The sequence below is a fragment of the Patiria miniata genome, unplaced genomic scaffold (assembly GCF_015706575.1).
Source record: "Patiria miniata isolate m_02_andy unplaced genomic scaffold, ASM1570657v1 HiC_scaffold_17, whole genome shotgun sequence".
In the NCBI taxonomy this organism is placed as follows: domain Eukaryota; kingdom Metazoa; phylum Echinodermata; class Asteroidea; order Valvatida; family Asterinidae; genus Patiria; species Patiria miniata.
In genome coordinates this window covers 12,828,848-12,853,969 of record NW_024037055.1, presented here as the reverse complement: position 1 = coordinate 12,853,969, position 25,122 = coordinate 12,828,848, and the positions used below count along the sequence as shown (strand labels likewise).

General features: G+C 41.4%; 1 protein-coding gene across 1 annotated transcript in view; it reads right to left on the bottom strand.

Annotated features, from left to right (window-relative positions):
- The window catches only part of LOC119723876, a 40,410-nt gene extending 19,682 nt beyond the window's left edge, over nt 1-20,728 (bottom strand). Inside the window, exons 1-2 of the mRNA XM_038194762.1 lie at nt 20,641-20,728; nt 6,137-6,212 (exon numbers count right to left, since the gene is read on the bottom strand). The gene's annotated coding sequence lies outside the window, so the exon portion shown is untranslated. The remainder of the gene's footprint in view (nt 1-6,136; nt 6,213-20,640) is intronic.
- Nucleotides 20,729-25,122: the final 4,394 nt, after the last annotated feature.

Sequence of the window (25,122 nt, the reverse complement as noted above, 5' to 3'; positions counted from 1 at the left end):
CTCAACTCGAGAGCACTAACGAGGTAAAAATCAACGCATTTCCACAGTTTTTCTTCTCTTTTTCCAGTGTTTTTTTTTTTAAGCCGGAAAAAAAGAACAGATAAAAAAAAAGGAATTGCGGCTAAAACTTAATCTGTACCCATCATCCTAGTCTGAAAATTGGGGACTCTTAATACTGTGTATGACAATCCCAAATCTAAGGATAGTTTAACACAGTGCAGCTTATAGTTGGGATTATATAACTGACATACAGATCCTAGTCATTTGATTGGTGGAACTCACATCGCATGACATTCGTTATTGCTCCCATTCACACCGCGGCTCAAAAAGTACTATCCGCCCATGGGGAATGGGAAATACTATTCAACAGTTAGGATCATGACGCGGTATTTGTGTGCAAATGAATGCTGGTGTGTGCGTTCAGCGTTTCGCGTAGCGCGTATTGTTCCAAGAGCCAGCGCTACAGCGTTAGGTTCAAACATTTTCGTGATGGTGTGGTTTTGAAGAGAGAAATAGATTTTCCTTCAGTTTTGTATTAAAAAAAAGTTCAAATATATCAAATGACAAGGATCTATATGTAAGTTATATAAAACAAATATTGAGTGGCTTTAAATTGTGAAATGGGAGGAATATTATCGCTCGGTAAAATCTAGACTTTTCAAGTTCACTCGGCTTCGCCTCGTGAAATGGAAAAGTCCAGATTTTACCTCGCGATAATATTCCTCCCATTCCACGCTGAGCCACTCAATATTTGTATACCATCGCAACATATGTATAGATTGTCCAAACTTCAGCTGCATTGGCCCACCCATCGTAGTCTGAAGATTTGGGACTCTCAATACTGTGTATGATAATCCCAAACCTTAAGATAGTAGAAACGCACATGTATGCAATACAAGAAAATAGACTGGCACACGGAACCAGTCCAACATCCCTTTAGTACTGCAGCTGCATCAATTAACTGTGTCAAAAGAAACATCTAGTACCTAGCATCTCTGTTTCTACACATTTTCTCAAGGCAAGCAACCAGACTACTGAAGGAACATTCTTTCCAAAAAGAAATATACATGTACTTTAGAAATTTAAACAAGAAACAATTTTGGGGTACCAGTTACGTGTACATGTACATGTATAAGGCCAAGTAGAACAATTGTGATTGGTTAGTGTTGGTGGGACCTGAATAATTGCTGTTACCATAATTTATTGTCCTTGACCAATGCAGCCGTGCTCCAGCCTGAAGGGCCTACATGATGCGTATTTTGAAGACTGCATGCCCTATGCCCTCATGCATTATTTCCTGCACGTCACATCAAGTACAAACATTTTTTCAAGACTTCGCAATGCCTACATTATAAACTGACCAGCGTAATAAATAGTGTGACCGTGCAGTGGAACAAAATTTACCACTGCATTAAACTTCTGTTTTTGTGCAAGTGGCCAGTCTGTGGAGTGTGGATTGGGATGAATGTGATTATTACGACTGCGGTAATAAGGGAGTCCACCTGGGCTAGGAAAATATTGAAGCATTTCCTATTAAGAAAACAATTAGAATTTTTTCTAAAGTCAAGTGATGTCCAGGTATGGAAATTCTTTCTGAAGTCCGATTTTTGAATGATAAAAAACACCCTTGACTCTAATTTAGTAGAAACTATAACAGACTGAGCTGAGAGTAGACTTTGTAGTTTATTTACGTGTTAGAAGCACACACACCCTTACTAGCAATGCAAAAGAAGTATCTGCTTTCTCATATGTCTACTTTGCATGTAATTTCCAAGCTTGTTTGCACACGTTTGTATCTAAATTCCAACATCGAAAAGATCACGCGCAATGCACACGTAAGGTCCAATGCTAGCACAAAAAAAGACCACGGAGTGGACATGGCAGGTCTGGGTTGCCACGTGTGCCTTGACTAAAGATATAAAAATGAGTGCAAATGAGCCTGGAAATTACACGAAAAGTAGACATCTGAGCAAGCAGATACTTCTTGTCCATTGCATATTGCTAAAGAGGATGAAATAAACTACAAACAAAGTTTGAATGCGAAAATCCAATTATTACTAGTCCTAAATGTTTGGGTATATTATGCGGGTGTGGCCTATATTGACGGAGGTAGTCCAATAAATTGGCCACATTTATGGGGCTAAGCTAAAGCTGAGGGGCCCGTAAAAACACAACCTGACAACCTCAATCCTGTCAGTAGCTCTTTCTTGGGGCCGGCCTAGCTTAAGTACATGTAGCTCCAGCTGACATGCTCATCAGGAATTCACATGTAACGCTGGAGACAAAACTACGTCTTAAATTTATGTGAGATTGTAAGACACCCTAAAAAGATGGCCTCCACAAAATGGTTATTTTTTCCCCTTATTTTGTATTATCCCAACCAGATTCCATTAAACATACGTCATAGTTTGCACTCAGTCATGTCATTCACGAAGCCAATGATTGACTTGAAACAGAATAAAAATTACTAAAATATGAAAAATGTTGATGATTTCAGTGGCTTCTTCAGAAAAACTGTCCAGTGCCGCTGTACTGTCATGCACGGCTGTATTGTGTGCTTGTGCCGATCAGCCAATCAGATTATTCTTCGAACATGTCGAATAATTGAGGAATAATCTGATTGGTTGATCGGCACAAGCACACAATAAACATGATAAACCACAACACAGCCATGACTGGACCCATGAACATGGCTATATATACATTTACAACACCTCCTGCTTGTTCTTTATCCTGGTTGGCTGAAACGCGGTCACGTGTGTTTCACTAAGATCTATAGGCTAGTGTGTGAAACTTGCGTCAGCGTGAACTAGACATGCTAGACGCGCTTCGAGACATCGCACGCGCGTAATTTCCAGAGTAAAGCCTAGTGCATAGAGCTACATGTATATTAAATTACAAGAGCGCTACATGTAACTCCTCATTTTTGCGTGTGGAGATGCTTTGAAGCCGCTCTGGGTGCAGACATTTTGATTTTATTTGCGTGTTTGAAGAACACAATCAAAAAAGATGGATTGAATTTTAAAGCGTACTCTAAATGCAAAGCGCAAGTAGAAGATACGCAAACAACTTAAGCACGTCATGGCGGTTCAAAAAGCGTCACGGCGAAAAGCATCTGCAACTGAGGGACGCGCACATACGGAAGACGGATAGTGCCACTCAATGAGTGTGAATATATTTTTTTGGTGCGTGTGAAAATATTTTGTTTGTACAGTCGCCGCCACTTATATGTGGCGGCCGCCAGAAAATAAGTGGCGGCCACCACATAAGTCGTCATAATAAGTCAGCCCCACCGGTCACCATTTTGATGTATGTCATATGTACATGTAACAGACTGGCACAACCTTCCTTACTTGTACTGTGATCTCCACGGTACGCATGTAAAGCGTATGCATCGTTGGTAAAGAGATAACACAGTTCTGGAACAAATATAAGGCTGTGACCCAGGTATGTGATAGTACCTCCCTGATTTTTACGCGCGCACAAACACGCGGGGAAATAGTAAAAACTTTCATATGGTTGAGTTGCTGGAATTGACCAATGAAATGCTGCAGTTACCTGATGAATATTTATGAGGTATAGTAATAAGGCCAAAAAAAAAAAAATAGTTCTGCTTCTCGTTACTTGACCGACCCTATTTTTAGGCTGCGACCGTAAACATTTTATCGGCAATTCAAAAACAAAACAAAAGAGATTGAATAAATAAAAATGTAATCTTGTTGTCTTTTCTGTCTTCACAAAATACCTCTCATCAACCCTTTTCCATCAAAAAATGCTTGTATCTATTTGTTTTCTTACTTACATTCGCTTTTTTTCAAAAGAAACCTCCGTTATTTTTACAAATTCGCTTCGCGATATAACCATTCGCAATTCGATGTCATGGTGACTATAATCATGTGGCGACAACTGGTTCCCGCCGCTGCGCAGGGGCCAATTTAGAAGACATGATGAAAATGCGGTAACTAGTCCATAGCTATGCGACCGATAGCGCGCTAGCAGTGCAGGCCACTGTCAACTGGTCGGATTCGACATCGTAAAAATGCCAAGAAAACACCGATGGAGAGAGAACATTTTTGCAAGTTAATTTACAGAATTGATCTTAGCTTGTCTGCGTATGTATTTTCTGTGTTCAAGAGTTCATTTTGAGATCGCACTACTCGTACATAAGTGATACATGCTGCGTGTTTCCCGAAATTTTTGACCGAAAAAACAGGTCTGTCAGCCCATGGTGCGCTGCTCGCCACACATCACACACCTAGGGGTTTTGGCCAGCTCCCCGTGTTTTGACTAGCGTTGTGCATATGGTGCGAACGACCTGAATTTTCCATTATTTTTTGAAATTATCGATCTTAAATATTTTAACAATAATTAAAGGTAGGTTTTATTCACTTTTTGCCATTTCGTATATAGCTTTCGAAGTGCAATGGAAATAGTTCAGGCTAAAACGTCACATATAATTGCATACCCCATTCAAACTGCATAAAAAAAATTGGCAAAACAATTTTTTTCGACTGACCGACCCTATTTTTAAAAGGCATGTAATCGAAAGCAGAACTTTTTTTTGTTTGCCTAATCATTATAACACATCTCTTGCTGGTTCTTTATCATGGATGGCTGAAACCCAGCCATGTGTGGTTCACTAATATAGACTAGTATTATTAATTATTAATTAATGACATTTGCGTCAGCAGAACTAGGTGCGCATCAAGACATCACGTATGCGTAATTTCCAGAGTACAGTGCCAGACAGGGCACTATATTCAAATGTTTTGACTGGTTACATTACCCTCTGTTTCAACTTCCACGTATTGCGTTTAATTGCTTATTGTTGAATTGCTTATGAGTCAAATGAGACCGTAGGTTTGCATGGTGAGCATTGTGCACATGATCAATGAATGGGAGGTTTGTAACACCATGGGAATGATATCTTTGTGAGTTGTGTCGTTCTGAATAGAACCAGTTGGTTTAACTCCGAGTGAGTTAATTGTTGCATTAAAACAGTTCAAATTAAAAACTCTTATTTTATATTTTGGACAGTGGTGTGTTATAAAACTCATGTGGCATAATTTGGTCACTCACTAGTGCATGTCAATGCCCCCCTTGGGCCTGTGAGTGACCAGAAGAGGGTCCTATATCCCTCGGCCTTCGGATCACTCACAGTCCCTCGGATTGTACAGACGTGCACTAGTCATTGCCAGTCTATAGAGTACAATAGTGTGACCATGCAGTGGAACTTCTATTTACCACTGGATGAAACTTCTGTTTTTGTGGTGTGGCCAGGCCTTGGGTTGGGATGAAGTCATGTGATCAATGACCACCAATCAGATGGTCAAAGGGGATTTTGACGTTGTGTAATGACAGACATTTTATTCCCATTTTTCAGGCATGATACCATTTGCAGAGCTCTGTCAATCAATGGTGACAGTCAGCTTTAAAGGTACTGGTACATGTACATGTAGCTCAATCAGGTGTTTCACGGTAATATGCGCCATCTTGCCTGCGGGGCAATTTTACACGCATTGCTTTGTACGTATCGTCAATGGAAAAGTTTGGTGCTTCCAAGTCATTATGCGTTCATTCCAAAATGCGCGCGCATCTAGCAACCTATGTTCTTTTTGCCCCGCAAACAAGATGGCGCATATTACCGTGAAATGCCTTATTGCAGCTATCCAAAAGGTAAACTGACAAAATTATTGTTGAAAACCTTACTTGGTTTAAAGATAGCAAACTAGTGAAATTATTCTTTCTGGCATGCTGTCATTGTGAAGAAAACAATAAAAAAAACATGATGCGTCAAGTGTCGCATTTTTGGAAATTTCAGTTAGTAGTTGGTTCGTAATTTGGCAAATCCCTGAATGGGTGCACACACAAGAGTTGACACGAGGCACACAGGCGCGCGGTTGCTATTGATTCGTTAGCTCAGTACGTGACACTGCGTAGCTGCTATCAGCTGAATGAGAATGTGTCCTGGATGCTGATTTTGGGTGCAATTCAAAACATGACGTGGCAACTTTTGAATTGAAACCGACGTCGTATTCACAGAGCTTCATCAGGTTAGTTTTTAAACACCTGTCTTAGAATTTGAGTACTTTTGGTGTTCGAAATAAAATGCAAAATGACAAATGATTTACCCTACCTTTAATGCAACAGATACATGCATCTGGCTCTGGACACGTACCCATCAACAACCCAAAAGACTGCACCATCAATATCTACCAATCAAAAGGTAGAAAACAAATAATTAATGATACACAATCTACTTTGTATTTCTGTACATCCACCAGAGTTGCAACGAGTCACTGAATTTTGTGACTCGAGTTGATTCAAGTCATTTTAAGGAAGTGACTCGGGTCGAGTCGAGTCATTAGGTCAAGAAGGTCGATTCGAGTCACAGTGTGTTCTCGAGTCAAGTCGAACCAAGTCAACTTTATGCTTAAGTTAATTCGAGTCACTGATAACACACGAACACCATGTAATAAATGATGGAATACAAGAACGAACACAAGGCGCCAGTTAATTATGAAGATAAACTGTCAGGAATAATTTTACGCCGACATCAAAACCAAATTGCAACATACAAAATTGAACTGATTATAGACAAATATAATTATTTTTTGAAAGCGTGACATAGTCATCTGATGAGGGGCTCTAGTCGAATCATTTGCTCCCAGTGACTCGAGTCGAGTCAATGGATCATTTGGGACTCAAGTCGAGTCGCCAAGTTGTCAGACTCGAGTCGAGTCATTGACTCGAGTCATTACAACTCTGGCATCCAATCATATTTGCTTATTCCTGGCAATGTGTAACTTAATGCATGCGATTGAAAGAGGTTTCTGATGAAGCGTTCAATTATAAGTCGAATTGGGAGCAGGCCTAGTTGACCTCAATATTCAGAGAATAAATGTGTGCTGGGCCAGTTTGAACACTCTGTTTAAAGGTACAATCCATCATTTGTGATTTGTGCATTTTGTTCGTTTGAAGCAACAAGCTGGCTCACAATCTAAAGAAGGGTGTTAAACAGCTAAACTGATGAAGTTTCAGCTCAGCTTCAGCTGTATATTCCGAGAAAAACAGCATTCAAGGATCCCGATTTCAAATCAAAAGTTGCTGAATCATTTTTTGAATTGGGCCTGAATTCAGCGTCCGAGACACGTTCTCACTGAGCTGATTGCAGATACGCGATGTAGCGCACCTATCAAACAAATCATAGGAACCACGAACACATTTGCGTCGTGCCAACGCTCGCGCACGCTTGCGCCCGCTTCGCTGAATAAAAAAAACGAACTGCTTATGGAAATTTCCAACGGTGCGTCTTATGGAAAGGCCATCTTTCATTGATTTCTTCAAAATGACAGCTTGCCAGAAAGAAGAATATCACAGGGAATTTATTCCCCTTAATATCTTTCAACCAAGTATGTTTTTCAACAATAATTACGTCAGTTACTTTTTGGATAGCTGCAAATGATGGACTGTAGCTTTAACATCGGTTGGAATCTGGATGCTGATAATATCCGAGCTGAAGCATCCAGAAACAAACATCACGGAGAAAGCGCGACGCACGCACCAATCTCCATACATGGAGTTGTGTTTTACTTTTTGCAAGATGGACATTCCATTATATAGCTAGAGGGGTGCTTTGTTGAACAAAATCGTTGGAAAAGCATTCAATCGTCATAACAGACATCGAAAAAAAATATTAATCGAGAGGAATACTGTAAAAGTAGTGTTTGAAATTCTCTTTCTTTTTGTTGAGTAGGGCAGAGCACGATTGGCTGTACGATAACTAATTAAGTTTGAAGACGTTGAAATAAAAAGGGAGCTGACTTGGTCTTTGTTGCAGGATGGGGTAATGCCGGGGAAAATGCCTTTAATTTTTAAACCAGTTGTGATGCCACCATGAACTTTTGTAAAACTAAAGGAGACAATCTGTTATAGTTCATGTCTCAATCTCATCAAGCTTCAACAGGTATGTGTAGTTTTTTCATTTCGAGTCAAGGAAGTCCAGCATCACATTTAAAATGTATGTCGATCAGAAATAGCGCCCGTCAGTAGGCCGTGTGAAACACAAGCGGGGAACCTTGCTGACAACAACCTGGATGGGGTATATCGGAGAGAATGCCTCTCATTTTTATACTGATTGCAATGCCAGCCAGACCGTTTATGTAAATAAAGGAGAGAATCTGTTAAAAATCTTGTGTAAATCTCTTCAAATTTGCATACTACGTGTACTTTTTCCACCACAAGTGGAAGAAGTCCAGCACCACGTTCAAAATGTACGTTGATCAGAAACATTATTACGCCCCAGCGCTCATGTGAAACACAATGCGGGAAAGCTTGCTTGCATACAAGCTGGACAGGGTATGCTGGGGAAAATCATCTCATTTTGAAAGTGATTGCGATGCCACGTTGAAGGTAAAACTAAAGGAGAAAATCTGTTAAAGTTCATGTGTAAATCTATCATTAAGCTTCTATTTGTAGGTTTCTACAACAAGTTTGAGGAAGTCCAGCACCACATTCAAAATGCACATCGATTGTAAACAGTCTTATGCCTCAGCATCCACGTGAAATGTGGGAGACCTTGCATGCAAATTGACCGATCATTTATGATGCCACCCTGATTCTTTGGCATCCACTAGTCGAGGAGTGGCTATGCAATTAAAATGAGAGGCATTGATCTCCCCGGCATACCACATCCGGCTTGTATTGCAAGCAAGCTCTCCAGCATGTGTGTTTCACATGGGTGCTGACATGGCTGAGGCATAAGACTGTTTCCGATTGACATACTCAGTCAGTTCAAAAAGGTGCAAAAAAGCTGAACTTTAGAAATCTCCTATACTTTAGTACACAGCAAGTGAGGGAAAAAAAGCTGAAATCCACAACAAAAACTGCTGAAATCAGCTTTAAAGCTGAGATTTCACACCCCTGCATACTTTTTGAACGTGGTGCTGGACTTCCTCCACGTGTTATGGACAAACTACACATGGAAACTTGATGAGATTTAAACACATGAACTTTCTTTAGTTTTATAAAATTTAAGAGTGGCATCCAATTGCTTTTAAAAAATGAAAGGAATTCTCCCCAGTGCGGCATACCCTCATCCAGCTTGTATTTGCAAGAAAGCTCTTGTGTGTTTCACGTGGGTGCTGAGGCATCATACAACTGTTTCTGATCGACGTACATTTTTATTGTGGTGCTGGACTTCCTTGACCTGTTGTGGAAAAACTATACCGATGGGAAATTTGATGAGATTTACACATGATGTTTAACTGATAGTATGCTTTAGTTTTACACAAGCTCTGGGTGGCATCGCAATCAGTTTAAAAATTAGAGGCATTATCCTGGCTAATAATATTAGTAATATTACTGCGTCCCACTAGGTGAAGCATTACTGCAGTTATCGTTTAGCCTTCACACAAAGACCAAGTCCATTCTTTTTACAAGTCAGCTTAACCCCTAATTCCCTAGTATCTTTTACTAGGAACTGGACCAATTCCATCAAAAGCCATCAATCAATGTGCGTCTAATACAAAACTGAACATAATGGAATCCACCACTGACGCACTGGTTGACATTCATGGACTTGCTACACATGGCTTTTATCACAATAGCAGTACAGGAAGCTGAGGCAAAATCAATTGGATACCCCTAGCACTGCTTCACGTTGAGGCCATTAGGCCTAAGTCCATCATACTCCATCAATATTTAGTCATGCTAGGCCTTCTGGCATGTCTGGACCCCAAAATCCACCAAAATGGGGCAATGGATTTTGATGGAGTTGGGGTGGTTTGGCTAAATTCCCTGTTTATTCAACATCTTCAAATTAGTTATCATACAGCCAATCATGCTCTGCCGTACTCAAAAAAAAAAAAAATTCTAACACTACTATTCTAAATTACAATATTTCTCTCGCGATTAACATTTTGTTTTATTTGATGTCCGTTATGGAGCACCATAGTGGTGAATGCTGTGCATGAATCTGGGGAAAGAATGTAGTATTCGGATGCCATGCGCGCCACTTCAGCAGTCGTGTACATAGCCCCATAAATGTGGCAAATTTACTGGACTACCTCCGTAAAAGGCCACACTTCCACCATGTACAGAAACATGTCAAACACTGTCAAATTTTGATTTTCACATTTAGGCTTATTTGTAGTGTATTTTTGCTTTAGAAGCATATTCACCCCCTCAGGCTAATCAGAAGTGCTGCCTTTTTCAGATGTCTAATTTTCGTCGCAAACGTGTCCAAACGAATCTGGACATTTCACTAAAACTAGACGGAGAGAATAGCCTTCTAATTCTAGAAGTACCCAGCAAACAGGACGCTCAGGGAAGGGCTGATGAATTCACGCTCTGATTGGATAGATTTTGCGTGACCTGTGACCTGCAAGTCATCACGGCCACAACTCTGCACAGTTTTAAACAGCCATTAAGTAAAGACTGAGCAATGATTCATTGCTTTTTAAAATATTCACGACATTCATAAGGCCGAGGGAATGAAAGTCAAAGAATACCGTCCTGCTGTTTTTGAAAAACAATGAGAACTATTTTTATCATTCATTATTCATTATTCTGAAGCACTAACCAGAATTTAAGATAGTGTTTGGAAAAACGGCCACAGGCAGTCATTGGTATCATGCAGCGCTAGTGAGTAGTGTTGGTCATGCTGGTAACCGCGCACTATACATTGTATGCACGTATTGATATACCGCGTGTTCACCATACTCTGTACGCGTGGGCAGATTGGGTTTCGTGCCAATGTGGTACACAGAATACAACTATTCTGGGAAAAAATTCTGTACTCGGACGTCACTTTTTTCAATTAATTTTCTAGTGCCAAAAGTTACATCTTTTATGGTTATTCCTCCACTTTCCCTCCTCTACTCTCACCCTCTCCTTTCCTTAATTTCTATTTATTAATCAGTCAGTTACTTCATCGGGATTCGAACCTCTGACGCTTGCTTGATACACGAGACTCTTAACCGCTAGGCCGCGCACGATCGCTGTTGCAATAATCAATCTTTGGACGTATTTGAAGTATCCATTGAAATAAACTAAATATTCATGAGAAAATAAATATTCATAATGACGTATTGCACTATCATTGGCAGGCTCATGCGACGTCATGGTTGTTGATGTCACGTGTATAACGTACCGCTGTCTTTCAGCCACTACAATCAGTTTTGAATGGCTGCTTCAAGTTAGTTCTGCACGACGTATGCATCCAAAATGTGCTCTAAAAACACATTATGAGTAAAAATTTTTCACCTTAACACAGCTTCCTGGATTTCTCTTGGTTCAAATGACAAGGTGAGGTGACAATTAATTTGTTTGGCAGCAGATAAATTGACGTCTGAGTATGGAACTTTTCCCTTTTCTTCTGCACAAACTTCCCCCTGCTTCACATGCACCTTAAACTTCACCTTAGCGTTAACATCCAGAAGTGGACTTTGCACATACGAACTTGGCCTATGCATCGTGCGGGAATTTGCACGCCTGCGCACTTGCAGTCATTTTTAGAAAAATATGTCGGTGACTTGCCTACGTCATGGACAACCCGAACGTTTGCGGGTCAATCCAGGTCAATTCCCGCGCGGACCATCTATTTTTGAACCGATCGATATTGCGGTCGGCCGATATGTAATCTGATACGTTCCCACGCCACGGCCAGGCACTATGCATACATGCTGCATACAAATGCGTATACGTGTATGTACATGTATTGGATGATCCAGGGGATCGGCGAGCTTCAAGTTCAAGTCAATTTTTTAAAATCGTAGTTTGACTTTGACTTGAATCTTCACTTTATTTTTGACCAAAATGCAATGGGATTACATGAATATTCAAAGTTACATAATAATACAGCAATGATGAAAGACCGTTTAGATTCCTACATCATTTGTTGTGAATTAGCCACTGGAAAACACAGTATCGTATTTAAGTTTAATAACTTTTCAAAATCTGCACCTGTGGTTTTTACGACGATGGAAAAAAATCATTTTAATTTTTTTTTCCTTTTTTCCCCGGCATATTTTTAAAGTTATATTTCTTTGTCATAGTGCTAGCCCAGGGCGGATAAGCATCGGGTCTTTTTGCTGTCAGTCTTTATGTTATCATTTTAAAAATTATTATGTTTTTACAGGCATATTTTATTCATAGGTTAATTTAAATGTAAGTTATACTGTTGTCAGTTCTTGCATGCTGTTTTTACTGTTTTTACTCTTTGATTTTACGCCAGGACAAGAATGTGTTTGTTTTTAACTTAGATGACTAATAAAAATACGAATATGAACTTGTTCACCACTTGTCAATAATGTCGAGAAGTTATAACAACAACGGCATGAAAATAAAAGGAAATACACTTGATGCCAACTTCACGAAAGGGGTAGATCATGGGGGCAATTCCAAAGAGTCGTCAAAGAACAGACGCAAAACAAACATTCCAGCTTATCATCAAAAACTTGTTCTTTAAAAATCGAATCAAAGTAAGTAAGCAGTAACCAGTAAGCATGACAAGTCTTTAAAAAAAATAGTTTTGAAATTTTTGAATCAAATTGCAAGAAGTTTTCAGCGTTTCCACGGAGGGACTAAATTATCAGTCCAAAAATCATACCTTTTTTCAAAATTCTTGTTCCGGCTGAAATTGGTAAATGCACGCAACGAACATTTTTTGGAAAGAAGTCTGGGTCAAAATCAGATAAAATCAACGAAATCATAACAATCAATGTTGAGAAAACTTCACCCGAATGTCTTTTGATTTTTCACGAAGAGACAAATTCGTGCAAAGGGGGGAATGGGTATCGGCAATTTGCCAAAACAACAAGTGAGTGGGATTCAGTTTTCACGACTAGACAAACATCTATGGGGATTAGTTTCGATACCGGTACCTCACAATTGTTGTTCCATTATTCTGTAATTGGTACATCTTTGAAGTTTCATCTGTGTTTCAAAAATTAGTCAGTAGTAGGCGAAATGTTTATTCCAAATCGTGACCAACTTAAACCCCTTTTCTGACAACCACTGCAAGTTCAACGGGTGCATTATGTTATACCTGTTCCCCAAACCTCACCCTAACCATTAGACCCTAACACCTATTGCGGCAAATTCACCTCTTCGTGAAAACACTGACAAATTGGAATAAGCGAAATCTCGATAAAGTCAACACTGATAACTCAAAACTTGAAATTCAAACCATCCCTCCGTGGTCAAAGAAAACTGCACTGAGTACTACGAAATAAAACAATATATATAGCCTATACCCTGATTAACCGAAATTTCGAGTTGTTCCGTAGCTGCATGGGAGGCTATACTATCAAGGTTGGGGCCATATATCGGAAGTCCGACTCCTCCGATGATAAACCCGGACCCCCGCCACGCGCCCCCGCCTAATATAAGGCTCAAGTTATGGGCCTTATATAAGATTTTGCCGAACTTGGGGCCTATATGCGTCTGACCTATGAGGCTTAGCAGAGCCCTTAAGATATTCCTTTAAGTTCAATGTTATTGAAAGGTCATTGGAAACGATGGAAAATGATGAATACTCCGAATACAAAATACTCTAAATAATTATGGAGAACTAGTGATCAAAGGCATCTTGTGAGCGAGCAGTTCTTCAGTTGTTATTCTCCTCTGATGTTATTGTGTATCGCCTAAACATGAGAATGCAGTTTCTATTTTGTTGGTTTCTGACAAAGGAAGGCATTTCAAATACATGTAGTTTGCTCCAATTTTTAGAGAAAATATTCTGAACTTGCGGAAAAAGGACCCACCAAGTCAGAACGTCGGCCAAAGAGGCGAAAAAAGATATGTTTTCTTTTTGCATGCCTATAGAATGTATAAGGGAGGTGTTTGGTATGCCCACGGGGGTACGGACGTGCGGATCCAGATAATCCGGTTACACCTCTATGTTCCGACACCCCTATGTTCCGACTGCACATATTCCTATTCCTAACCTTAACCCTAACCCTAACCCTAACCCTAACCGGGAGTAACACAATCTAGGTTGTCAGAACATAGGGGTGTCGGAACATATCACAGTCACCGATAATCCACCCTAAGAATTTCTGTGTAAGCCATACTAGAGTAAACTTTTAAATAATAAAACATGAATTAATGATGTTGGAGGCTCACTCGGATGGCAGGTAAGGGAGCCGCTGGTACCGTTCAAGCTTGACACCACCAAGGAGAAAGAGAAGGCTGCCGGCCAAGGCTAAGGCAGCTAAGGAGAAGGAGAGAATCAAGGCCAAGAAGGAACGGGAAATGAAAGCCAAGATTGCAGAAAAGCCAAGAAAGCCAAAATGGTGAAGAAAGTCAAGAAACCCGCGCCGAAGAAGCCACCCAAGAAAGCTGCCAGGAAAACGCCCTCCAAGTCAAATATACATCTGTCAAGAAATCCTCCACCAAGCCATGCCAGCCAAGTCAACCAAGCTCAAGCCAGCCAAGAAGCCAGCCAAGAAGCCAGCCATGCAGCAAGAACACATCGAGCAAGCAGAAGAAATTGTCGGCCAAGCCTTTGAAGAAATCATCGAATCAACAAACTAAAAACCAAAACGGCTCTTTTCAGAGCCACAACATTTTCACAAAAGAGATATGAGATATTCGTTTTTGCAATTTGCATTTTTTTATATGTTCGTATAAAGCCCCCCCCCCAAAAAAAAAAACACATCATTGCATGAAAATAGGATATTTTCACCCCATGGAATATTCAATCCCGCCCCAGGGGACAGCGCAAGGGGTGAATAAAAAAGAACATCGGATATTCCAACCTCCTGATTCGGAGTACTCCAACTCTCCCCCCCCCCCCCCCCCTAGAAGTGGGGACGCGGCCCCCATCCCCCATTTGCCCCCATCCCCATTCGCCCCTCCCCCGCCCCTAACGCCCCTTTCCCCGGGGCATAGCGCAGCCAGGAATTTTTCAGTGGGGGGGGGGGGGGGCGCTGGGGGGGGGGCTGGAACATTTCATGGGGGGGGGGGCGTCAAGCAGGGGCGTCAATCGCTTCTCAAAAGTGGGGGGGGGACATACCTTGATCATAACTGATGCAAGCGCGAAGCCCTTACGGCGTGGGGTTCGGGGCCCGCTTAAGGGCCCCGAAAAAAATTGGATTCTAGATGTTCTGTGGTGTGATTTGAAGCAATTTCTTACGACTTTCCTCCATGCTTTAACTAATATTTTCTTGGCAAAAGATAATTATTTGAACATCGTTTTCGAGGTAGGAGACATTGAATCAGCTATCGGTATTCTGAGCTATTGGCGTGGGGTTCGGGGCCCGCTTAAGGGCCCCGAAAAAATTGGATTTTCGATGCTCTGTGGTGTGATCTGAGGCAATTTCTTACCACTTTAACCAATAATTATTTTAGCACAAAAGATAATAATTTAAACATAATTTTCGAGGTTTTCTCAGCTAAAGGCATAAGAAAATTTTGTGAACATTGTTTTCGAGGTTGGAGTAATTGAATCAGCTACCAGAATTCTGAGCTATAGGCGTGGGGTTCGGGGCCCACTTAAGGGCCCCGAAAAATTTTGGATTCTAAATGCTCTGTGGTGCTATCTGAGGCAATTTCTGACCACTTTAACCAATATTTTCTAAGCAAAAGATACATTGAAGTACATAATAGGGCCCATGGCATCATGTAGATCAATGATAATTTTTTTAGAAACTCAAAATCTCAGTGGGGGGGGGGGGGGCGACAAGGTTTCATGGGGGGCGGTCGCCCCCCCTCCACGCCCCCCGGTGGCTACGCCACTGGGTCTGGATAATGGTGCACGGAAAAAAGAAATTTTATCCCCGCCCCGCCCCAAGGGGTCGGGAAAATGGGCAAGGCCAAAAGGGTCAATAAAAAAATGTGATTCCCGGTGCACCGCCCCAACCTCCCTACTCTTCCAACCCGCACTCCAACCCGCGGGCCTCCCCCACCCCACCCACTCAACCCCGTCCCGTCGCTTTGGGATAGTACGGGACGAAAAAAAGGGCATTAACAAACGGAATCCTTGCTTTGTAACGCTTCTTCCATAGCTCCTGCACGGGTGCATATCTATGTTCCCCAATACCGATGTTCCCCAATACCGATGTTCCCCGAAATCCTTACCAATATAACCCTAACTCTAATCCTATGGATTTGGGGGAACATCGGTAGTTGGGAACATCGGTGTTGGGGAACATCGGGTAGATCCCCTGCGCTCTGCTGCACGTACGTACAGGTATACGTGTATACTGATCATTCGCAAGTTTTGGCAGTTCCTTTGAAAAATTCCATGCATATTGCTCGCGACCATCGTACAATCAAACCGAACAACCACATGTGGCACACCATTCGACAGCTAAAATCCTCAACTATTCGAAATGAATTCATTTGAATTTGAACCAAATATTGGAAAGAAGACAAATGGTATTGAAGCGATGGACTCCTAGCGAGTGTGGCCGAAATTGATCGAAGACGATGTCATGCGCGTATATTAAAGCAATAATTTGACGATCGCGTCATAAAATTCGGTGCTGTTAACCAAATTTGCATACGAAGGTTTTTGTGAATAGTTTGTCGTGGCCCCCACCCTCTGCCCCAAGGGTCGGGATATAATGCAAGGACCAAATCAAAAGAAGATTGAGAAATTCCAGGCCCTCCCCATCTGCGGCTCCTCCGGGGATATTCAACCCTCCTGGTTTGGAGTACTCTAACCCCTCCACCTCTCTCTCTCCCCCCCCCCCCCCCAGAGCAGCACGTCTTAAGATTAATCGCTGGAAGAACAGGAATAATATTCCATCCTCTTTGTTTGGGGAAATCCAACCCGTCCCCCCCCCCCTCCACCCACGGGCATGCAGGTCTGAAAATAATCACTTGAAGAATATGCAATCCTCTGTTTGGTAATGATCCACAAGCCCTGCCCACTCCCACACCCACCCACGGGGCATGCAGATCTGGAACTGAGAATCACTGGAAGAAAATCCCCTGACCCCCCACCAACCCCTACCCGGCCTCAACCCCACCCCCACCCCAACCCAGTCCCATCTCGCAGTAAAAAAGAAAGTCTGGTCGGGAACGTAATTGCACCACCGTAAAAAGACAAAAATCACTGTTGGAAAACAAATTTCAGCTTTCTTGGCATGGCTTGAACCGCACACCCCGCCCCCCCCCCCCCCGCCCCACCCCGGGGGTCTGAATATGATATCCAGGACAGGGGAAATGAAAAATGAAAGGGGTAGGCCTATTCCCAATAATATAATAAAGGTGCATCATTCATCAGAAAACAAAACATCTTGCTTTTTAGATTAATCTTGGTTTTTTTATTAGAACGCAAGCGGTGATGGCGTGATCAATTGAAAATCATTTGAAATATTTTTGGCTGATGTTCCATCGAAAAATGCCAATGCATATTGCTCGCGACCATCGCACTATCAAACCGACCACCCACATGTGGCACATCATTCGACAGCTGAAAACCTCAACTATTCGGAATAAATTCATTTGAATTCGAACCAAATGTTGGAAAGAAGAAACATAGGATTGAAGAGATGGACTCCCAGTGAAATTGGCCGAAGACGATGTCATGCGCATAATAAAGCAAGAACTTGACAATGACGTCATCATGAGCGGAGCTATTCACCTAATTTGCATACGAAGGTTTCTGTGAATAGTTTGTCGGGGCCCCCACCCTGTGCCCCAAGGGTCGGGATATAATGCAAGGAACAAACTCCGCTGGATCGACGGCCTCACCAGATGGAGTGGTCTCAGCGTGGATAAACTAACTGCGGCGACCCTCCACAGGAAAATCACCCCTTCACCAGTCACACAACCCAGAAGAAGTGGACGGTTGTTGCGTCAACGGGCAGTAGCCTACGACGTCTGATGATGATGACGATGATGATGATGATGATGATGATGATGAAAACAAAAGATTGGGAAATTCCAGGCCCCCCCCCCCCTTCTGAGGCTCCCCGGGATATTCAACCCTCCTGGTTTAGAGTACTCTATACCCCCTCCCCAACTCATGCAACCCCCTCCACCTCTCTCCCCCCTAAGAGTAGCAAGTCTTAAGATTAATATCTAAAAGAACATGAAGGACATTCCACCCTCTTTGTTTTGGAAAATCCCCTGCCCCACCCCCACTAACCCCTACCCGGCCTCAACCCCCCCCCCCCCCATCCGGCCCATGATATCGCACAAAAAGACAGTCTGGTCGGGAACGTAATTGCACCAAATTAAAAGACAAACTTCACTTGTTGGAAAACACATTTCAACCCTCTTGGCGTGGTTTGAACACCACGCCCCGCCCCCCCCCCCCCCCCACCATCACCCCACCCCAGGGTCGGAATATGATATCCAGGGCAGGGGAACGGAAAAAAGAAAGGGGTATTCCCAATAATAAAGTCACATCATTCATCAGAAAACAAAACATCTTGATTATTTTATTAATCTTGGGTTTTTATTTAACGCGCGCGGTGCCGGCGGGCCGGATATAGCCGGCGTGATCAATTGAAAATCATTCGCAATTTTTGGCAGTTCCAGTGATAAATTTCCACGCATTTTGCTCGCGACCATCGCACTATTAAACCGACCACCCACTTAGGCCACACCATTCGCCAGCTAAAAAACTCAACTACTCGGAATTAATTCATTTGATCTCAAACAAAATGTTGGAAGGAAAAAAAACAGGATTGAAAAGATGGACTCCCTTGGACAATACGAAGTTTGAGTTCCAAAAAGGAAAATGCTAAAACAACATTTTAATCGTCAAAACTCACCCTTTCATTTAACAATTTTGACGCTGTCTTCGGCAAAAGGAAGCGGACATCATTCTGTTGCTTTCAGCATGTAAATTTCTGGCAGGTGCATCCTCTGATGTAGGCCTACAGTGATATTATTCATAAAACTGAAGGAGTCTGGCCGAAAATTGGCCGAAGTAGATGGCATGCGCGTCAGCAAGAATTTCATGATGATGCTATAATGAGCGGCGCTGTTTACCTAATTTGCATATCAAGATTTCTGTGTTGGTGGGGGCCCCCACCACCCACCGCCCACTAGGGTCGGGATATGTTGCAAGGACCGAAAAAAGAAAAGGAAATGTGAAATTCCACCATCCTCCTTTTGAGCCCCCCCCCCCCCCCCCCCCCCCGCCGGATTTTAAGCTTCCTGGTTTTGAGTACTCTACCCCCGCCCCCCTTTACACTCATGAGGCATCCTCCCCCACGCCCCCCCCCCCCCCCCCGCCCCCCCCCCCCCTCCACCGGCAACCCCTTATGTGCACTCCCCTTCCATGGGGTCCTGATATGGTGCAGGTGTAAGAAATGAAAGACAGGAAATATTCCATTATCCTGGTTCTCATTATCCCCCTCCTGTTCCTTTCCCCCCACCCAGGGGACCCCACCCCGCCCCTCAAGGTGTTGGGATATTTGCAATGGCCATTCAACCAAAGAATGTGCATATTCCACCCACTGTGTCTTTGTTCCCCCGCCCCCCCCCCCCCCATCTCCTCCCCCTCCCCCTCCCCCTCCTCCACCCCACCTGCAGGCCTCCCCCACCCCACCCGAGGGCCATCCCCACCCCAACCCACCGCCCAACCCCGTTGCATCGGGATACAGGGTAAAAGGGACAGAAAAAAAGAGACACACACACATTTCATCAAACGGGATCCCTTTAATCAAACGGGATCCCTTTAATCTTCGTAACCGTCTTCCACTGAGCTATATATATCTCATGCACGTTGCACGTGTTTATATCACGTGATTACTTCACTATCATTCGCAATTTTGGGCAGTTCTAGCGAGCAATTTTTATGCATATTGCTCGCGGCCATCGCCGTATCAGACCGGCCACCCACATGTGCCACACCATATCAAAGCTGAAAACCTGTTCTATATGGAACTAATTCCGGTTTTCCCGAACCAAATTCGAGAAGAAAGAAATTTAGGATTAAAAAGATGGACTCCCTCGAAAAATAAGAAGTTTTGGTTCCTAAAAAAAAACCGCTAAAAAATGTTTCAACTGTCAAAACTCAAGCAATAGTTCATCGATTTTGATGCTTTCTTCGGCAAAAGAAAGCAGATATCATGAGCTTTTCTACTGTAAATTTCTGGCATGTGCACTCTCCGATGCATAATGATTTCATTCATAAAACTGAAGCGAGTCGGGCTGAAATTGATGGCATGAGCGCAAGCACGAACTCAACGTTGACGTCATAATGAGGGGCGTGTTGACCCCAATTTGCATAGGTGAATTTCCGCGATAAGTTTGTATGTGCTTTGCTGAGTCATCCACGTAGATGTAGAGTGATTGTAGATTTCCAAGAGAAAGTTTTCGGATAGCATTTGTGCGCATTGGCCGCCAATTGCTGTCTTAAACAACTGCAGAATGCCATCCCAACTTCCTTCACAAGATTCTGTGAAGCTCGAGCTCATCAACTCTTCCCAGCGCCAGCTGTTTGCAGGGCGGTCATGGCGCCTACAGTACGACTTACGATTACGAGCGCACTCTTGTCTTGACTTCGGAAGTTGGGGTTGGTCATTTTTTTGGCAAAAAAAACACTCTGAAAAAATCAATGATTGTATCTTTAAAAAGAATCAAAATTGTCACGATGCTATATCCAACCATAATCATCACTTTAAATATATAATTAATGGTAAAATGTGGTAAAAGAACAAACTTTCCAACCTTTAGCGGGCTGGCCGAGAATCTTGTTGATCACTTGATGATGAGCCGTCAGATTTATTTCCTGGTGTTGGTCATTGACCTCAGTGCAATAGAGGGCGGTATTCAAAAAAAGTTTTCAATAACACGGACTGGGCGGGGTCAAAACAAGAGGGCTTTGGGGTCCTCTGTATTGTGGTGTGGTTTGTCTCCCTCACATTATAATGTTAGTGGATCAAAACAAGCGTCAGAAGTCCAACGTTTCACATCCCTTTACAAATATTTGCTTGCAAAATGAAAGGAAAATGTCTTATATTAATACTTTTTATACCTCTCATTTGGCTCCTGTTCCTAAAAGAATTGATACACATTGATGAAGTGGAGGGAGGGTTTAGGTCGTTAAAATAATCCTGCACATATAGCAGTATACAGCAACAAGCAACGTTTAATCTATCTTTTTCTTCAACCTAATTCCCCTTCTAACTTGACACTCCCATTGTAAATTTCACCCCACCATATTTAGAACTTGACACATACACAAAAACACACAGCTGTTAACAAACAAGCAATCAGTTGCAAAAGTGTCTTTATTTAACTACATTGGCATACAACAATCCCATACTTTTAAATGAGTCTTATCAGATGTAAACTTAGTTCAAATATCAAAACGCATGAGGCACACAAAAACCTTAATTTTGACAGACATCAATTTCATACCAGGAATGAACATGAAACTTGACTTTCACTGGAAACTTATCTATAAATACAAGGTAATTGTGAAGGAAGAAATTTCAGTACTGTCTTTTGAGATGAAGCAAAATGAAAAGAGAAAATATTTCTTGAGTATTGCAGCAAGGAAGTAACAAACAATCTTTAGAAGAAAAAAAAAACACTTTAATACTGTCAAACATCAGAATCATATGAAGTATCGTTTTCAAACCTTTATGAATATTCAAAGAGCGAGAACTTAAACAGAACAGCAATTTGAAAGATCGGATCAAATACGTGCTGGCTGTCTCAATCACAAAAAACTTACATGAGACAAATTTCATATAATTGTTGTGTCCTAACTTGGTGTAGCCTTTTCTCAATCAGAGATTTACATTGACACCAACAAATGACTGAGAAAAGAATGCTATTGATTTGCTTAAAAACCTGGTGTATCATTAACTCAAATGCCTTGCTTAATTGTGTGTGACACAAGACAAAGAGAAAACCCCACACTAGACTATGTCAGCCTGTCAGCATTACGCTAATGATGCGGGCATTCAGTGCATAATAAAGGCAACATTCATCTGGAAATAACAAACATCTGACCCATTGTAAACACTATACAATGTACATCATGCAATATGTGATTCTTGATATTAAAACGATAACAAATCTGAGTTGTACTGGATCCAACGATGGCAAGTTTCATGATTCTTATGACTTGGTACAAAAGCAAGGCAACTTGGCTGTTATAAAAAGTACATCAGGCTATGTATATTAATACAAAATAGAAGTTATAAAAATAGAACAATCTGGCTCACTTTGCCCAATCTTCAGATGAGCAATATCAAATATTCACATAGTTTTGTTTGCATTTGAGACAGACCCTACTAGGATTGAAAAGTCATGCCATCTGACTTGATTTCTTTTATTTATTTGTTCCTTTTCTTTATACACAGAGTGTGCCCAAACAGTTGTGAAAAAAACTTCCATTTGGGCCCTGCATACATTACAAATTATTAAATAATGTTCAGCACAGTAAAACTCATAAGAAAAGTGCACTGGCGAAACAGACGACGAATATTAATACTTACAAACACAGGTATTTCAGAAATGTTTACAGAAAGGATTGTACATTGCAGGTCAATCAGGTCAGTAGGCAATTTGCAGCAATATTCATTTAACAAGTGATACAAAAATAGCAAAAATATAAAAATATAAATTACCTCTGCATATTTACAAAAAATGTATCATGTTATATACAATTATTACAGTTAATGAGAATGACTGGTTGTATTTCTACATGTACATGTTATCCCCAATCATCATACCGTAGAGTAATGACCACACTACATGTAATTACAACTGTTTCATCTGTCACTGTCAGTCGAGTTACTGGAATACAGAGATAAGGATCCTCATTATTCACAGACTACAGATAGTTCTTGCAAATATCTCCCTCTCTGAAAAATATCCTGGGTAACTAGCATTTGAACAAATTTCAACATTGTTCGCCGTGCCCCTTGGTACACTGTGCAAGGTGCAGTTAAACTATCCAATACAGAAATCATTTGCTTGGGAAGATCTTTAGAAGTGTTTTCACAGAATTTGACAATGAGACTCACAAAATGTCACCACTAACCAGCACTTTGTGCTGGATATTTCCCCATCAATGTGGGAAGGTCCAAATTTGACTGTAATGATTAATCTGAGCAGACAGTTCAAGTCAGTTGATGCAGCTAAGGGTTCAAACCTGACAAGGCCAAGGGACTTTCTGTATGGGCCGGGGAGACATTAAGGGGACAAAGGAATGTTGAATTTCAGTTGATGAGGGTGATTGAATTGGTTTGGAGTCGGTGCAAGATCTTCAAATGTATGGGAGATAGTACAGGAAAGAAACACAGCAGCAGAAACAGAGAGACACATGAGGAGCTGATACAGTGATAGGCAATGTGTTCAGTCAGAGGGTGGTAGATGACTGGAACTCACTCCCCCAGGGAAACACAAACCAGCAGAGATAGACAGAGGCATGTTCAAGGAAAGATACACTCACAGCTGATAGGCAGAATGTGTTCAGACAGAGGGTGGTAGATGACTGGAACTCACTCCTCCTGGGAAACACAAATCATTGCTTTCCCAAGGAAAACACAAAGTGTTATAAACACTCAAATGAAAATGTCAATGAAAGATCCCCTCACAGCTGGTGACCTTACAACAGAATGTGTTAAGTCAGAGGGTGGTAGATGGTTGGAACTCCAGTCCCCCTCCCCCCAAGAGGGGAAACAGAAAGTGTAGAAACCACTCAGACGTGAAAGAAAACAAGCCTTCACAAATAATATAGACGGCTTCACAAGACAACAATCGCAGATTGCTGAACAGAATCTTACAACCAGATATTAACCTTTCCAGCTTTGTAATGGGTGACAACACAGATAACACAGTTGACTGATAGAAGTGTATTGGACTTGCATGATGTTGCTGAGTCACCATGTCTTGTGTATAATGAAGAAAGGATTCAGCAATCTGATCAATTGAGGCAGAAGTCCTACATACCCATCAGTGCCACGCCTACAGTGTCTATGCTTCACGTCTTTAACTGTCAATGTGCAGCTTTAATAGGAAGATCTTTGAGAATTTCTAAATGGTTCTAATGAAGGAGCCACAATATGCCACTGAGGAAATCTTTCTGTTAACACAAATCACTCCCGTTACAATTTTGCTTCTAGATTTGTTCAGGTCTATACCCTCCACCCTGCCGAAAGAAAAACAATTGACCAGTGAATTATATTTTACTGAGCAGACTCTTTAGACGAAAAAGTCTAACTCTTTGATGACAGATTTATTCAATCTGGCAAAAGTTATTATTCAAACATTTACATTGTTTCATTGTGACTAATCCAACGCTGGGTGTGCGATATTTTTTATTTTAAAAAAAATACATCAATTTTATTTTATTTAATTCAGATTTTTTGTATTTGTTTAACTTTCAAAATATTGATTTGTCTAAAAAATGTGTCTTAATCTCCCCATGCACCCTTACACCCATAACTAAGGAGTTTACAGGTTCCTATAATACCTATCACCCACAAAACTCAATAAATTGATAAATGCATGCTTTTGAAACAATTCTATTGAATCAGTGGTTTAAAAAATCACTTGATTTCATCTACATGCAGTCTACCTCACTTGGTCAATGGTACATTAATACTGAAGACACGTTAAAGGTGCATAGCTTGATTGATACAGCTGAGATATGTTGTTTGTGGATATATATGAAAACCGTGATATTCTTTGAACGGATTGAGCAATTTCAGTATTTTTTTTCATCTAAAAGTAGCTTATGAAATTGGCTTTCCAGTCATCATTATTGTTGGTGCTACATATGTTTTTGAATATGAAATATATTTTTGGGGTTTTGGGTTCGGATTTTGTTGACTCACCCTGTATGAGAACAGTTCTTCATTGGCATGTTTGTTTCATGAAAATGTTTTTTATTTCAAAACTGGCAGCACTGATCCTTGTTTAACTAATATAGTGTTTGATTGAAGGTCCTTCATACAAGGTGGAGAACAGAAATCAGGCCTTGCACCTTTAAAAGGTATTATATAATAGGCTATCAGCTTCGGTCCAAAAATTGGGCCACCGGTATCAAATGATCAAAAGGAGCAGTGTTCATAGCGATCTTTGGCAAGGTAAGCAAATCTAGAGTTGGAAAATGTGTGATAGCTTTGCAGTGTGAGCGGTGGCAGTTTTTTGGGTGTGATCACTTATAATTTTTTTTTTTCAAAATTGCGG